The 19,512-nt window shown below is 43.0% G+C and overlaps 1 protein-coding gene across 1 annotated transcript in view; it reads right to left on the reverse strand.

The window, feature by feature from the left end:
• The window catches only part of LOC106572974 (uncharacterized), a 127,059-nt gene extending 108,149 nt beyond the window's left edge, over positions 1-18,910 (reverse strand). The window contains 1 exon segment of the mRNA XM_045696564.2: positions 18,664-18,910. The gene's annotated coding sequence lies outside the window, so the exon portion shown is untranslated.
• Positions 18,911-19,512: the final 602 nt, after the last annotated feature.

Genomic DNA, 19,512 nt, shown 5'->3' on the forward strand with positions numbered 1-19,512 from the left:
ACATACCCTTAAAGGTGTGTATATATATATAGAGAGAGATAGTACATACCCTTAAAGGTGTGTATATAGAGAGAGATAGTAAATACCCTTAAAGGTGTATATATAGAGAGAGATAGTACATACCCTTAAAGGTGTATATATAGAGAGAGATAGTACATACCCTTAAAGGTGTGTGTATATATATAGAGAGAGATAGTACATACCCTTAAAGGTGTGTGTATATATATAGAGAGAGATAGTACATACCCTTAAAGGTGTATATATATAGAGAGAGATAGTACATACCCTTAAAGGTGATATATATAGAGAGAGATAGTACATACCCTTAAAGGTGTATATATATAGAGAGAGATAGTACATACCCTTAAAGCTGTGTATATATAGAGAGAGATAGTACATACCCTTAAAGGTGTGTATATATATAGAGAGATAGTACATACCCTTAAAGGTGTGTATATATATAGAGAGAGAGATAGTACATACCCTTAAAGGTGTATATATATATATAGAGAGAGATAGTACATACCCTTAAAGGTGTATATATAGAGAGATAGTACATACCCTTAAAGGTGTGTATATATATATAGAGAGAGATAGTACATACCCTTAAAGGTGTGTATATATATAGAGAGAGAGATAGTACATACCCTTAAAGGTATATATATATATAGAGAGAGATAATACATACCCTTAAAGGTGTATATATATAGAGAGAGAGATAGTACATACCCTTAAAGGTGTATATACACTGCTCAAAAAAATTAAGGGAACACTTAAACAACACAATGTAACTCCAAGTCAATCACACTTCTGTGAAATCAAACTGTCCACTTAGGAAGCAACACTGATTGACAATACATTTCACATGCTGTTGTGCAAATGGAATAGACAACAGGTGGAAATTATAGGCAATTAGCAAGACACCCCCAATAAAGGAGTGGTTTTGCAGGTGGGGACCACAGACCACTTCTCAGTTCCTATGCTTCCTAGCTGATGTTTTGGTCACTTTTGAATGCTGGCGGTGCTTTCACTCTAGTGGTAGCATGAGACGGAGTCTACAACCCACACAAGTGGCTCGGGTAGTGCAGCTCATCCAGGATGGCACATCAATGCGAGCTGTGGCAAGAAGGTTTGCTGTGTCTGTCAGCGTAGTGTCCAGAGCATGGAGGCGCTACCAGGAGACAGGCCAGTACATCAGGAGACGTGGAGGAGGCCGTAGGAGGGCAACAACCCAGCAGCAGGACCGCTACCTCCGCCTTTGTGCAAGGAGGAGCAGGAGAAGCACTGCCAGAGCCCTGCAAAATGACCTCCAGCAGGCCACAAATGTGCATGTGTCTGCTCAAACGGTCAGAAATAGACTCCATGAGGGTGGTATGAGGGCCCGACGTCCACAGGTGGGGGTTGTGCTTACAGCCCAACACCGTGCAGGACGTTTGGCATTTGCCAGAGAACACCAAGATTGGCAAATTCGCCACTGGCGCTCTGTGCTCTTCACAGATGAAAGCAGGTTCACACTGAGCACATGTGACAGACGTGACAGAGTCTGGAGACGCCGTGGAGAACGTTCTGCTGCCTGCAACATCCTCCAGCATGACCGGTTTGGCGGTGGGTCAGTCATGGTGTGGGGTGGCATTTCTTTGGGGGGCCGCACAGCCCTCCATGTGCTCGCCAGAGGTAGCCTGACTGCCATTAGGTACCGAGATGAGATCCTCAGACCCCTTGTGAGACCATATGCTGGTGCGGTTGGCCCTGGGTTCCTCCTAATGCAAGACAATGCTAGATCTCATGTGGCTGGAGTGTGTCAGCAGTTCCTGCAAGAGGAAGGCATTGATGCTATTGACTGGCCCGCCCGTTCCCCAGACCTGAATCCAATTGAGCACATCTGGGACATCATGTCTCACTCCATCCACCAACGCCACGTTGCACCACAGACTGTCCAGGAGTTGGCGGATGCTTTAGTCCAGGTCTGGGAGGAGATCCCTCAGGAGACCATCCGCCACCTCATCAGGAGCATGCCCAGGTGTTGTAGGGAGGTCATACAGGCACGTGGAGGCCACACACACTACTGAGCCTCATTTTGACTTGTTTTAAGGACATTACATCAAAGTTGGATCAGCCTGTAGAGTGGTTTTCCACTTAAATTTTGAGTGTGACTCCAAATCCAGACCTCCATGGGTTGATAAATTGGATTTCCATTGATTATTTTTGTGTGATTTTGTTGTCAGCACATTCAACTATGTAAAGAATAAAGTATTTAATAAGATTATTTCATTCATTCAGATCTAGGATGTGTTATTTTAGTGTTCCCTTTATTTTTTTGAGCAGTGTATATATATATATTGTGGTGGCTAATTTCTGCATTACCAAATGAGAAGAGTTACAAACACACCAGTCCGAGTTAAACTACATCTTTAATATTTAATTAAGATACTTTTGCAAAAGTTCTTGACCCCCAATAATGCACTCTCTCGAATGAACCATTGAACAAGGTGATTACCCAATGGCTACAGGGATCTTTTATAGCAACGATACACCCCCTTCAACGTACATTGACAAACCACAGATACTTAGTAACAGTTCACAAATGTTAAGTTTTGTATGACAGATATCCATAAAACACATCAGACAGTAACTGCTATGTCAACCTGGTTCATTGAATAGCCCAGTATCTGGTCTCCTTAGAACCCTCCCTCCCTGGTACGGTATTGAACAGAACTATTTCATCCAATGGCATATATCAATTGTCAACTCTAGATACTCCCATCTCAAGCAAACCCCCTCTTGACCCCACTCCTGGACAGGCTCACTGGGGAGTGAGCCTCTAGGCCATATATTATCACAGGATAAGTGCGAGATCTAAGAGAGGACATACAAGGGTCCATTTACTGCCATAATCCTCCCCACAATAAAGAAAAGGAGGGAGTGACTTGCTCACAGACATTGTGGAGACAAGTCATTGGTTCCCCATTAATCACATATCCCTTCACATGGTTTAAGAAATAGGTAAAGACACATTCCCATGACGACAAGTCTGACCTCTCCCCTCTCTGGGCCCCAAGTGTCTGAGCCCCAGCTAAGGTAGACGTGCAACTGAAAAGACACCAGAGTCCAATGGACACTTTCTAATGACAAGTATCTCAAATAAGCATATTATACTAATAAAACATCTTAATTATCTATGTTACCCAACTAATTCTGATTCGTCCACGACAATATATATATATATATACATATATATATATACATATATATATATATATATATATATATATATATATACAATTTATTTATATTTTTATGTACTTTATTCAAACCAGTGAATATCACCATTTCTAAAGTAGATCATTAACTATCAGCTCTATGTCACGCCCTGACCAGGTGAACTCTTCTATTTTGGTCAGGGTGTGGCATTTCTATAGTTTATTTTCTATGTTTTTGCTATAGCCTTGCTTTGGGGCGTATTTCTATGTTGGGTTCTGTCGATTCCCAATCAGAGACAGCTGTCACTAGTTGCCTCTGATTGGGGAATCATATTTAAGTTCCTTTTCCCCCCACGATGTTTGTGGGTTGTTGTCTCTTTTTGTTGGAGCAGTAGCGATACGTTTATTCTCTGTTTTGACCGTGTTATTTCAGTCTGTAATAAATAACATGAGTTCGCTCCCAGCTGCGCCTTGGTCCACTTCTTCCTTCCTGCACGACGATCGTTACACTCTAGGAATATCCAGGACCTCTTCACATGTTGTTTATCAAACAACAAATCCAGAATGGATTAAAAACATCAAGGGACAGGACATCATAATCCTACTGGAAACATGGTGTCGTGGAGACATAGATAGTCAGTATCCCTCAGATTATAGAGAACGTTTACTACCATCAATCAAACATGGAATGTTAAATGGGGCCGGGACACAGGTGGAATCATCGTTTTGTATAAGCAGGATTTAGCACTGAATGAAATGAAAAAAAGGTACTAAACACGTTTGGCTAAAACGTAACAAAAAGGTACAATCTACTGTGACAATGATGTATACATATGTGCAGCTTGTGCTCCTTCAGATTCATGATATTAATCTCCATACAGAGATCATTCAATTTCAGGCAGAGGGTAAAGTGCTTCTTTGTGGAGATTTCAATGCGAGAACAGGTTCTGAGCCTGACTACACTGATGCGGGAGGTAACCACCACATATTTGGACACCCCTCCTTGTACAGTAGCCCTATTATAAATAATAGAAACAGTCCTGACCAAATACTGAACAAAAAAAGGAAGGAGTTAGTGCATCTCTGTCGAGCCTTAGGCCTCAATCAAAGGGGACTCTTTAGTTCGGTTTACTAAATGCAAAGCTCAAATCTATAAAAATCAAAGAAGGCTTGTGGTCTTAGATAACATCAGAAATGAAAATGCTGAAAAACAGCACACCTGAGTTGTAAAAAATGCTGTGCTTAAATTGTTCAACATGGTATTAACTTCTGGCTGCTTCCCTGATGTCTGGAACCAGGGACTCATCTCCCCTATCCACATAAGTGGAGACAAATCAGAACTCAAGAATTCAAACCTTTCTTCAAGAAATAAATATTATAAGTAAATGTTCAAATTGTCTTTCTCCCCAAAAAGAGGGAAAATTCTTTGCTTGCTTTATTGACTTTAAAAAAGCATTTGATTCTATTTGGCACGAAGGGCTATTCTACAAAATTCTCCAAAGTGGGCTTGGTGGTGAGGTGTATGACTTAATAAAATGTATGTACACAGAAAACAAGTGTGCAATAAAAATCCCAAAAACCAAAAGAACTGAAAATATTTTCACAAGGTCGAGGTGTGAGACAAGGCTGCAGTTTGAGTCCAAACCTTTTCAACATTTATATCAGTGAATTAGCAGACGTTGGACCATTCTCCAGCCCCAGGACTCACACTATTCGACACAGAGGTAAAATACCTGCTGATGATTTGGTTCTTCTATCATCAACTAAAGAAGGTCTTCAACAGAACCTTAACATTCTAGAGCAATATTGCCATAATTGGGCCCTGGCAGTAAAACACCGTACACCTGGCGACCGTGTCAGCGTGCAATGCACCCGGCCCGCCACAGGAGTCGCTAGTGCGTGATGGGACAAGGTCTATAACACCCAGAAAATAAATACACTATAACACCCAGAAATACACTATAATACCCAAAAATACACTATAACACCCAGAAATACACTATAACACCCAGAAATACACTATAACACCCAGAAATACACTATAACACCCAAATATACACTATAACACCCAGAAATACACTATAAGACCCAAATATAGACTATAACAAACAACTATACACTATAACACCCAGAAATACACTATAACAAACAACTATACACTATAACACCCAGAAATACACTATAACACCCAGAAATACACTATAACACCCCAAAATACACTATAACACCCAGAAATACACTATAACACCCAAATATACACTATAACACCCAGAAATACACTATAACACCCAGAAATACACTATAACACCCCAAAATACACTATAACACCCAGAAATACACTATAACACCCAAATATACACTATAACACCCAGAAATACACTATAAGACCCAAATATAGACTATAACAAACAACTATACACTATAACACCCAGAAATACACTATAACAAACAACTATACACTATAACACCCTGAAATACACTATAACACCCAGAAATACACTATAACACCCCAAAATACACTATAACACCCAGAAATACACTATAACACCCAGAAATACACTATAACACCCAAATATACACTATAACACCCAGAAATACACTATAACACCCAGAAATACACTATAACACCCCAAAATACACTATAACACCCAAAAATACACTATAACACCCCAAAATACACTATAACACCCAGAAATACACTATAACACCCAGAAATACACTATAACACCCACAAATACACTATAACACCCAGAAATACACTATAACAAACAACTATACACTATAACACCCACATCTACACTATAACAAACAAATATACACTATAAGACCCAAAAATAGACCAGAACAACCAAATATACACTATAACATACAAATATACACTATAACACCCAGAAATACACTATAACACCCAAATATACACTATAACACCCAGAAATACACTATAACACCCAGAAATACACTATAACACCCAGAAATACACTATAACACCCCAAAATACACTATAACACCCAAAAATACACTATAACACCCCAAAATACACTATAACACCCAGAAATACACTATAACACCCAGAAATACACTATAACACCCAAAAATACACTATAACACCCAGAAATACACTATAACAAACAACTATACACTATAACACCCACATCTACACTATAACAAACAAATATACACTATAAGACCCAAAAATAGACCAGAACAACCAAATATACACTATAACATACAAATATACACTATAACACCCAGAAATACACTATAACACCCAAATATACACTATAACACCCAAATCTACACTATAACAAACAAATATACACTATAAGACCCAAAAATAGACCAGAACAACCAAATATACACTATAACATACAAATATACACTATAACACCCAGAAATACACTATAACACCCAGAAATACACTATAACACCCAGAAATACACTACAACACCCCAAAATACACTATAACACCCAGAAATACACTATAACACCCAAATATACACTATAACATACAAATATACACTATAACACCCAGAAATACACTATAACACCCAAATATACACTATAACACCCAAATCTACACTATAACAAACAAATATACACTATAAGACCCAAAAATAGACCAGAACAACCAAATATACACTATAACATACAAATATACACTATAACACCCAGAAATACACTATAAGACCCAAAAATAGACCAGAACAACCAAATATACACTATAACATACAAATATACACTATAACACCCAGAAATACACTATAACACCCAGAAATACACTATAACACCCAGAAATACACTACAACACCCCAAAATACACTATAACACCCAGAAATACACTATAACACCCAAATATACACTATAACATACAAATATACACTATAACACCCAGAAATACACTATAACACCCAAATATACACTATAACACCCAAATCTACACTATAACAAACAAATATACACTATAAGACCCAAAAATAGACCAGAACAACCAAATATACACTATAACATACAAATATACACTATAACACCCAGAAATACACTATAACACCCAGAAATACACTATAACACCCAGAAATACACTATAACACCCCAAAATACACTATAACACCCAGAAATACACTATAACACCCAAATATACACTATAACACCCAGAAATACACTATAACACCCAAACACACTATAACACCCAAAATACACTGGAGGCAGGACTTTCTCCAATAGAGCTCAATTTTTATGGAATGATCTGCCTATTCATGTGAGACGCAGACTCGGTCTCGACCTTTAATAAGTCTTTATTGAAGACTCATCTCTTCAGTAGGGCCTATGATTGAGTGTAGTCTGGCCCAGGAGTGTGAAAGTGAACAGAAAGGCACTGGAGCAACAAACCGCCCTTGCTGTCTCTGCCTGGCCAGCTCTCTCCACTGGGATTCTCTGCCTCTAACCCTATTACAGGGGCTGAGTCACTGGCGTACTGGTGCTCTTCCATGCCGTCCCTAGGAGGGGTGCGTCACTTGAGTGGGTTGAGTCACTGACATGATCTTCCTGTCCGGGTTGGCGCCCCCCCTCGGATTCGTGCCGTGCGGGAGATCTTTGTGGGCTATACTCAGCCTTGTCTCAGGGTAGTAAGTTGGTGGTTGAAGATATCCCTCTAGTGGTGTGGGGGCTGTGCTTTGGCAAAGTGGGTGGGGTTATATCCTGCCTGGTTGGCCCTGTCCAGGGGTATCGTCGGACGGGGCCACAGTGTCTCCCGACCCCTCCTGTCTCAGCCTCCAGTATCTATGCTGCAATAGTCTATGTGGCGGGGTGCTAGGGTCGTTATGTTATATCTGGAGTATTTCTCCTGTCTTATCCGATGTCCTTTGTGAATTTAAGTATGCTCCCTCTAATTCTCTCTCTCTCTCTTTCTATCTTTCTCTCTTTCCATCTTTCTCTCGGAGGACCTGAGCCCTAGGACCATACCTCAAGACTACCTGGCATGATGACTCCTTGCTGTCCCCAGTCCACCTGGTCGTGCTGCTGCTCCAGTTTCAACTGTTCTGCCTGCGGCTATTGAACCCTGACCTGTTCACCGGATGTGCTACCTTGTCCCAGACCTGCTGTTTTCAACTCTCTAGAGACAGCAGGAGCGGTAGAGATACTCTGAATGATCAGCTATGAAAAGCCAACTGACATTTACTCCTGAGGTGCTGACCTGTTGCACCCTCGACAACCACTGGGATTATTATTATTTGACCCAGCTGGTCATCTATGAACATTTGAACATCTTGGCCATGTACTGTTATAATCTTCACCCGACACAGCCAGAAGAGGTTCCTGCCCTCCTAGGGAGTTTTTCCTAGACACTGTGCTTCTACACCTGCATTGCTTGCTGTTTGGGGTTTTAGGCTGGGTTTCTGTAGAGCACTTTGTGACATCGGCTGATGTAAAAAGGGCTTTATAAATACATTTGATTGATTGATATAACACCAAAGTATACACTATGACACACAAATATACACTAAAACACACAAATATACACTAAAACACACAAATATACACTATAACACACAAATATACACTATAACACACAAATATACACTAAAGCACATAAATATACACTAAAACACACAAATATACACTATAACACAGAAATATACACTATAACAAACAAATATACACTATAACACACAAATATACACTAAAACACACAAATATACACTATAACAAACAAATATACACTAAAACACACAAATATACACTATAACACAGAAATATACACTATAACACACAAATATACACTATAACAAACAAATATACACTAAAACACAAAAATATACACTATAACAAACAAATATACACTAAAACACACAAATATACACTATAACAAACAAATATACACTAAAACACACAAATATACGCTATAACAAACAAATATAGTGTAGAACCCCCTTATTATCGGCATATTAAACATCGTTTATGAAATATATTACCTTCAACAGTGTTATCTTGTGATCAAGCCATCAATGTTTTGTGATTATTAGTGTCGTAAAAATGTTAGCTAACGGGTTAGCAATTAGTATGTTTGACATTTCAGTGGAAATTCTACCATCAGCTTTTTGATAAGCGGTTTAGCAAAAAGAAAAACACATCCCGTATTATCGTTATACGGTCCCCAGTTATTGGCCATCTTACTATTTTGTTCAATTACAAGATATATATGTTTAATTTTGTTCAAAAAAAGAGACACCAACCTCATATCCAAAGTGTTTACAAGGTAGTTGACTAACGTTAGTTGGCTAGCCTTCCGGTAAAAAAATAAATAAAATGACTTCCCTGAAATTCGTTAGCTATATTTCAGAGGTAAATTGTTGGATATTAAATTATGTATGGTGTGTCGCGCAGTCAAATTTTACAATATACAGCGTGTCCCACAAATTGTGTATATACATAACTTGAAAACCCCTAAAACTTAACTTAACTTACATAAATTGCAATTATAATCAGTTTTCAGCTAGCTGGAAAGGTTTCTTTAGTCGCAAAACTTACCGTTATTTTCCAGTCCATTTAAATGTTGAGTTCGAGGTGATTTAATCCTCTAACCGCTAGAGAGTGTCCGATGTTGGGGGAAAATTAGCTAGATACACTGTAACAAACAAAGATACATTGTAACACACAAAGATACACTGTAACACACAAAGACACACTGTAACACACAAAGATACATTGTAACACACAAAGATACATTGTAACACACAAAGATACATTGTAACACACAAAGATACATTGTAACACACAAAGATACACTGTAACACACAAAGATACCCTATAACAAACAAATATACACTAACAAAAATGTATACACATTATAACACACAAATATACTCTGTAACACACAAATATACACTATAAAACAAGAACCTCTTAAAACTGTATTAGTCTCCTCTAGGGCCACATGCTGTCTACAAATTACAGCCTAGCGTGGTCTACAGACTACAGCCTAGCATGGTATACAACCTACAGACTAGCATGGTCTACAAACTACAGCCTAGCATGGTCTACAAACTACAGCCTAGCATGGTCTACAAACTACAGCCTAGCATGGTCTACAAACTACAGCCTAGCATGGTCTACAAACTACAGCCTAGCATGGTCTACAAACTACAGCCTAGCGTGGTCTACAGCCTAGCATGGTCTACAAACTACAGCCTAGCATGGTCTACAAACTACAGCCTAGCATGGTCTACAAACTACAGCCTAGCATGGTCTACAAACTACAGCCTAGCATGGTCTACAAACTACAGCCTAGCATGTTCTACAAACTACAGCCTAGCATGGTCTACAAACTACAGCCTAGCGTGGTCTACAGACTAGCGTGGTCTACAGCCTAGCGTGGTCTACAGACTAGCGTGGTCTACAGCCTAGCATGGTCTACAGACTAGCGTGGTCTACAGCCTAGCATGGTCTACAACCCAGCATGGTCTACAGCCTAGCGTGGTCTACAGACTACAGCCTAGCATGGTCTACAGCCTAGCATGGTCTACAAACTACAGTCTAGCATGGTCTACAGACTAGCATGGTCTACAACCTAGCATGGTCTACAGCCTAGCATGGTCTACAGTCTAGCATGGTCTACAGACTACAGCCTAGCATGGTCTACAAACTACATCCTAGCGTATTCTACAAACTACAACCTAGCATGGTCTACAGCCTAGCATGGTCTACAGTCTAGCATGGTCTACAGACTACAGCCTTGCATGGTCTACAAACTACATCCTAGCGTATTCTACAAACTACAGCCTAGCGTGGTCTACAGCCTAGCATGGTCTACAGCCTAGCATGGTCTACAACCTAGCATGGTCTACAGCCTAGCATGGTCTACAGCCTAGCGTGGTCTACAGACTACAGCCTAGCATGGTCTACAGCCTAGCATGGTCTACAAACTACAGCCTAGCGTGGTCTACAGCCTAGCGTGGTCTACAGCCTAGCATGGTCTACAGCCTAGCATGGTCTACAGCCTAGCATGGTCTACAGACTACAGCCTAGCATGGTCTACAGCCTAGCATGGTCTACAGCCTAGCATGGTCTACAACCTAGCATGGTCTACAGCCTAGCATGGTCTACAGCCTAGCATGGTCTACAAACTACAGCCTAGCGTGGTCTACAGCCTAGCGTGGTCTACAGCCTAGCATGGTCTACAGCCTAGCATGGTCTACAGCCTAGCATGGTCTACAGCCTAGCGTGGTCTACCGACTACAGCCTAGCATGGTCTACAGCCTAGCATGGTCTACAAACTACAGTCTAGCATGGTCTACAGACTAGCATGGTCTACAACCTAGCATGGTCTACAGCCTAGCATGGTCTACAGTCTAGCATGGTCTACAGACTACAGCCTAGCATGGTCTACAAACTACATCCTAGCGTATTCTACAAACTAGAGCCTAGCATGGTATACAACCTACAGCCTGCAGATGTAGACATCATATTGTCTCTCTCTCTCTGTAGACGTGTGTGTGTGTGTGTGTGTGTGTGTGTGTGTGCGTGCGTGTGTGTGTGTGTGTGCGTGTGTGTGTGTGTGTGTGTGTGTGTGTGTGTGTGTCATGGCTGCTGAGAGGATCACTGAGCTATGCTGTGCGCTGAGCACCACTGAAACCCTGTAGAGCAAAATAATACCCCATACAGCTGAATAATACCCCATACAGCTGAATAATACCCCATTCAGCTGAATAATACCACGTACAGCTGAATAATACCCCGTACAGCTGAATAATACCCCGTACAGCTGAATAATACCCCGTAAAGCTGAATAATACCCCATACAGCTGAATAATACCCCATTCAGCTGAATAATACCCCATACAGCTGAATAATACCCCATTCAGCTGAATAATACCCCGTACAGCTGAATAATACCCCCTTGTCATGTCCTGGCCAGTATAAGGTTAATTGGTATTGTAGTTTGGCCAGGACGTGGCAGAGGGTATTTGTTTTATGTGGTTCGGGGTGGTGTTTTGGAAAATAGGGTGTTTGATTTAGTGTTTCCGGGTTTTTGGTTTATGGTCTGTGTGTATGTATTTCTATGTGTTATCTAGTTAGTTGTATGTCTATGTTTGGTTAATTGGGGTGGACTTCCAATTGAAGGCAGCTGTGTGGTGTTGCCTTTGATTGGAAGTCCTATATTAGTTGGGTGTGTTTGTTTGTCTAATTGTGGGAGATTGTCTTTGGATTTGCTGTGTTGCCTTCAAGGCTGTCATTTTGTCGTTCGTTCTATAGTTGTTATTTTTGTGTTCATTTTGGATGCTGCGTTTTGGTCCATTTCTACCGACGACAACCGTGACAGAATCTCCCACCAAAAAAGGACCAAGCAGCGGAAGAAGGCTGGCGAGGTAAGGGAGACCGGGAGGCACCCCCAAGAATTATTTAGGGGGGGGCACAAGGGGAGTTTTGCGGGGCAAGAATGGAGCCCCAGGCCAGCTCCCCGCACTAGCATGGAGGTGCGTGTTCGCAATCTGGTACGCCCAGTACCAGCACCACGCACCAGGAGTCTAGTGTGTCAACCCAGCCTCGCCAGTCAACAGTCGTCGTCAGAGCTGCCCGCCAGTCAACAGTCGTCGTCAGAGCTGCCCGCCAGTCAACAGTCGTCGTCAGAGCTGCCCGCCAGTCAACAGTCGTGGGAGCTGCCCGCCAGTCAACAGTCGTCAGAGCTGCCCGCCAGTCAACAGTCGTGGGAGCTGCCCGCCAGTCAACAGTCGTCGGAGCTGCCCGCCAGTCAACAGTCGTCGGAGCTGCCCGCCACTCAACAGTCGTCGGAGTTGCCCGCCAGTCAACAGTCGTCGGAGCTGCCCGCCAGTCAACAGTCGTCGGAGCTGCCCGCCAGTCAACAGTCGTCGGAGCTGCCCGCCAGTCAACAGTCGTCGGAGCTGCCCGCCAGTCAACAGTCGTCGGAGCTGCCCGCCAGTCAACAGTCGCCGGAGCTGCCCGCCAGTCAACAGTCGTCGGAGCTGCCAGACTGCGCTGAACTGCCGGAGTGGCCAGACTGCGCTGAACTGCCGGAGTGGCCAGACTGCCCTGAACTGCCGGAGTGGCCATACTGCCCTGAACTGCCGGAGTGGCCAGACTGCCCTGAACTGCCGGAGTGGCCAGACTGCCCCGAGCTGCCGGACTGCCCTGACTGCCCCGAGTTGCCGGACTGCCCTGACTGCCCCGAGTTGCCGGACTGCCCTGACTGCCCCGAGTTGCCGGACTGCCCAGACTGCCCCGAGTTGCCGGACTGCCCAGACTGCCCCGAGTTGCCGGACTGCCCAGACTGTCCCGAGTTGCCGGACTGCCCAGACTGTCCCGAGTTGCCGGACTGCCCAGACTGTCCCGAGTTGCCGGACTGCCCAGACTGTCCCGAGTTGCCGGACTGCCCAGACTGTCCCGAGTTGCCGGACTGCCCAGACTGTCCCGAGTTGCCGGACTGCCCAGACTGCCCCGAGTTGCCGGACTGCCCAGACTGCCCCGAGTTGCCAGACTGCCCCGACTGCCCCCCGGCGATGCCAGAGTGGCCCGACAGCCTGGAACGGCCGGAACCAGAGCCACCTCCAGATATAGGTGGGTTGGGGAGGGGGGGGTGTAGCACAGTGCCGTCGTTGACGGCAGCCACCCTCCCTTCCCTCCCTTTAGTAGAGGGGAATTTTGGTTTTGTTGTTTGGGGTTATTTTGTTAAGGTGCTTCCGGGGTTAGCACCTTTAAGGGGGGGGTACTGATGGAATAAATGTTCAAAATGAACAACCGCATGCCTGCTGTGTTTTGGTCCATTTCTACCGACGACAACCGTGACACCCGTACAGCTGAATAATACTCCAAACAGCTGAATAATACCCCGTACTGCTGAATAATACCCCGTACAGCTGAATAATACCCCATACAACTGATAATACCCCATACAGCTGAATAATACCCCATACAGCTGAATAATACCCCGTACAGCTGAATAATACCCCATACAGGTGATTAATACCCCATACAGCTGAATAATACCCCGTAAAGCTGATTAATACCCCATACAGCTGAATAATACCCCGTACAGCTGAATAATACCCAGTACAGCTGAATAATACCCCGTACAGCTGAATAATACCCCATACAGCTGAATAATACCCCGTACAGCTGAATAATACCCCGTACAGCTGAATAATACCCCGTACAGCTGAATAATACCCCGAACAGCTGAATAATACCGCGAACAGCTGAATAATACCCCGTACAGCTGAATAATACCCCGTACAGCTGAATAATACCCCGTACAGCTGAATAATACCCCGTACAGCTGAATAATACCCCATTCAGCTGAATAATACCCCATACAGCTGAATAATACCCCGTACAGCTGAATAATACCCCGTACAGCTGAATAATACCCCGTACAGCTGAATAATACCCCGTACAGCTGAATAATACCCCGTACAGCTGAATAATACCCCGTACAGCTGAATAATACCCCGTACAGCTGAATAATACCCCGTTCAGCTGTACGGGGTATTATTCAGCTGTATAATAACCCATTCAGCTGAATAATAACCCATTCAGCTGAATAATAACCCATACAGCTAAATAATACCCCATACAGCTGAATAATACCCCATACAGCTAAATAATACCCCGTACAGCTGAACAATTCCCCATACCCCGTACAGCTGAATAATACCCCGTACAGCTGAATAATACCCCATACAGCTGAATAATACCCCGTACAGCTGAATTATACCTCGTACAGCTGAATAATACCCCGTACAGCTGAATAATACCCCGTACAGCTGAATAATACCCCGTACAGCTGAATAATACCACGTACAGCTGAATAATACCCCGTACAGCTGAATAATACCCCGTACAGCTGAATAATACCCCATTCAGCTGAATAATACCCCGTACAGCTGAATAATACCCCGTACAGCTGAATAATACCCCGTACAGCTGAATAATACCCCGTACAGCTGAATTATACCTCGTACAGCTGAATAATACCCCGTACAGCTGAATAATACCCCGTACAGCTGAATAATACCCCGTACAGCTGAATAATACCACGTACAGCTGAATAATACCACGTACAGCTGAATAATACCCCGTACAGCTGAATAATACCCCGTACAGCTGAATAATACCCCGTACAGCTGAATAATACCCCGTACAGCTGAATAATACCCCATACAGCTGAATAATACCCCATACAGCTAAATAATACCCCGTACAGCTGAACAATTCTCCATACCCCGTACAGCTGAATAATACCCAGTACAGCTGAATAATACCCCGTACAGCTGAATAATACCCCGTACAGCTGAATAATACCCCGTACAGCTGAATAATACCCCGTACAGCTGAATAATACCCCATACAACTGATAATACCCCATACAGCTGAATAATACCCCATACAGCTGAATAATACCCCATACAGCTGAATAATACCCCGTACAGCTGAATAATACCCCATACAGCTGAATAATACCCCGTACAGCTGAATAATACCCCGTACAGCTGAATAATACCCCGTACAGCTGAATAATACCCCGTACAGCTGAATAATACCCCGTACAGCTGAATAATACCCCGTACAGCTGAATAATACCCCGTACAGCTGAATAATACCCCGTACAGCTGAATAATACCCCGTACAGCTGAATAATACCCCGTACAGCTGAATAATACCCCATACAACTGATAATACCCCATACAGCTGAATAATACCCCATACAGCTGAATAATACCCCATACAGCTGAATAATACCCCGTACAGCTGAATAATACCCCATACAGCTAAATAATACCCCGTACAGCTGAATAATACCCCGTACAGCTGAATAATACCCCGTACAGCTGAATAATACCCCGTACAGCTGAATAATACCCCGTACAGCTGAATAATACCCCGTACAGCTGAATAATACCCCGTACAGCTGAATAATACCCCGTACAGCTGAATAATACCCCGTACAGCTGAATAATACCCCGTACAGCTGAATAATAACCCATTCAGCTGAATAATAACCCATTCAGCTGAATAATAACCCATACAGCTAAATAATACCCCATACAGCTGAATAATACCCCATACAGCTAAATAATACCCCGTACAGCTGAACAATTCCCCATACCCCGTACAGCTGAATAATACCCCGTACAGCTGAATAATACCCCATACAGCTGAATAATACCCCGTACAGCTGAATTATACCTCGTACAGCTGAATAATACCCCGTACAGCTGAATAATACCCCGTACAGCTGAATAATACCCCGTACAGCTGAATAATACCCCATACAGCTAAATAATACCCCGTACAGCTGAACAATTCCCCATACCCCGTACAGCTGAATAATACCCCGTACAGCTGAATAATACCCCATACAGCTGAATAATACCCCGTACAGCTGAATTATACCTCGTACAGCTGAATAATACCCCGTACAGCTGAATAATACCCCGTACAGCTGAATAATACCACGTACAGCTGAATAATACCACGTACAGCTGAATAATACCCCGTACAGCTGAATAATACCCCGTACAGCTGAATAATACCCCGTACAGCTGAATAATACCCCGTACAGCTGAATAATACCCCGTACAGCTGACTAATAACCCGTACAGCTGAATAATAACCCATACAGCTGAATAATACACCATACAGCTAAATAATACCCCGTACAGCTGAACAATTCACCATACCCCGTACAGCTGAATAATACCCGTACAGCTGAATAATACCCGTACAGCTGAATAATACCCCGTACAGCTGAATAATACCCCATACAGCTGAATAATACCCCGTTTATACTAATAATACCCCATACAGCTGAATAATACCCTATTCAGCTGAATAATACCCCATACAGCTGAATAATACCCCGTACAGCTGAATAATACCCAATACAGCTGAATAATACCCCGTACAGCTGAATAATACCCCGTACAGCTTAATAATACCCCGTACAGCTGAATAATACCCCGTACAGCTGAATAATAACCCATTCAGCTGAATAATAACCCATACAGCTGAATAATACCCCATACAGCTGAATAATACCCCATACAGCTAAATAATACCCCGTACAGCTGAATAATACCCAATACAGCTGAATAATACCCCGTACAGCTGAATAATACCCCGTACAGCTTAATAATACCCCGTACAGCTGAATAATACCCCGTACAGCTGAATAATAACCCATTCAGCTGAATAATAACCCATACAGCTGAATAATACCCCATACAGCTGAATAATACCCCATACAGCTAAATAATACCCCGTACAGCTGAACAATCCCCCATACCCCGTACAGCTGAATAATACCCCGTACAGCTGAATAATACCCCATACAGCTGAATAATACCCCGTACAGCTGAATTATACCTCGTACAGCTGAATAATACCCCGTACAGCTGAATAATAACCCGTACAGCTGAATAATACCACGTACAGCTGAATAATACCCCATACAGCTGAATAATACCCCATTCAGCTGAATAATACCCCATACAGCTGAATAATACCCCGTACAGCTGAATAATACCCCGTACAGCTGAATAATACCCCGTACAGCTGAATAATACCCCATACAGCTGAATAATACCCCATACAGCTAAATAATACCCCGTACAGCTGAACAATTCACCATACCCCGTACAGCTGAATAATACCCCATAGAGCTGAATAATACCCCATAGAGCTGAATAATACCCCGAACAGCTGAATAATACCCAATACAGCTGAATATTACCCCGTACAGCTGAATAATACCCCGTACAGCTGAATAATACCCCGTACAGCTGAATAATACCCCATACAGCTGAATAATACCCCATTCAGCTGAATAATACCCCATTCAGCTGAATAATACCCCGTACAGCTGAATAATACCCCGTACAGCTGAATAATACCCCATACAGCTGAATAATACCCCGTACAGCTGAATAATACCCCGTACAGCTGAATAATACCCAATACAGCTGAATATTACCCCGTACAGCTGAATAATACCCCGTACAGCTGAATAATACCCCGTACAGCTGAATAATACCCCGTACAGCTGAATACTACCCCGTACAGCTGAATAATACCCCATACAGCTGAATAATACCCCATTCACCTAAATAAAACCACATTCAGCTGAGTGCACAAAACATTAAGAACAGCTTCAATTCGTCGGGGCATGGACTCTACAAGGTGTCAAAAGCTTTCCACAGGGATGCTTGCCTATGTTGACTCCAATTCTTCCCACAGTTGTGTCAAGTTGGCTGGATGTCCTTTGGGTGGTGGACCATTCTTGATACACACGGGGAACTGTTGAGCGTGAAAAACCCAGCTGCGTCGCAGTTCGTGACACAAACTGTTGCGGTTTAAGATGAGGTAGGATGATCTTTTTGTTCTCTCTGCCAGAACGCATCACAGAGAAGTCGATAGACCATGAATAAAAAGGTACAGATAGACTGAACTTTACCTGCTGTGTACACGGTGTAGGGAGAGACGGTAGGAGCTTCACTCGCTGTCTAAAATCCAAACTTTACCGCAACACAAACCTTGGACGTAGCGGTGTTTCGGGTTCAGTTATTTTCAAAAAATAAAATATTTTCGGTATCATCTGATCTCACCACTTGGTATAGAACCAACAGTGCAGCTCGCTGGAGCCCAGACACGACTGATGCCGTCTGTTTCTCTGATTGGTGTGTTTCAGCGCGCGCTCTAACAGCCCCCTTTCCTCTCACTCTCTCTCTCTGTCTGTCTCTCTCTCTGTCTGTCTCTGTCTCTGTCTCTCTGTCTCTGTCTCTGTCTCTGTCTCTCTCTGTCTGTCTCTGTCTGTCTGTCTGTCTGTCTGTCTGTCTGTCTGTCTGTCTGTCTGTCTGTCTGTCTGTCTGTCTGTCTCTCTCTGTCTGTCTCTCTCTCTCTCTGTCCTCTCTCTGTTTCTGTCTCTGTCTCTCTCTCTCTGTCTGTCTCTGTCTCTCTCTCTGTCTCTCTCTCTGTCTGTCTCTGTCTCTGTCTCTCTCTGTCTGTCTCTGTCTCTCTCTGTCTGTCTGTCTGTCTGTCTGTCTGTCTGTCTGTCTGTCTGTCTGTCTGTCTGTCTGTCTGTCTGTCTGTATCTCTCTGTCTGTCTCTCTCTCTCTCTGTCCTCTCTCTGTTTCTGTCTCTGTCTCTCTCTCTCGGTCTCTCTCTGTCTCTCTCTGTCTCGCTCTCTGTCTCTCTCTGTCTCTCTCTGTCTGTTTCTCTCTCTCTCTGTTGCTGTCCCTTTCTGTCTCTCTCTCTGTCGCTGTCTCTCTCTGTCTCTCTCTCTCTCTCTCTCTGTCTCTCTCTG

The sequence above is a fragment of the Salmo salar genome, chromosome 15 (assembly GCF_965601325.2).
Source record: "Salmo salar chromosome 15, fSalSal1, whole genome shotgun sequence".
NCBI classification, from domain to species: Eukaryota; Metazoa; Chordata; class Actinopteri; order Salmoniformes; family Salmonidae; genus Salmo; species Salmo salar.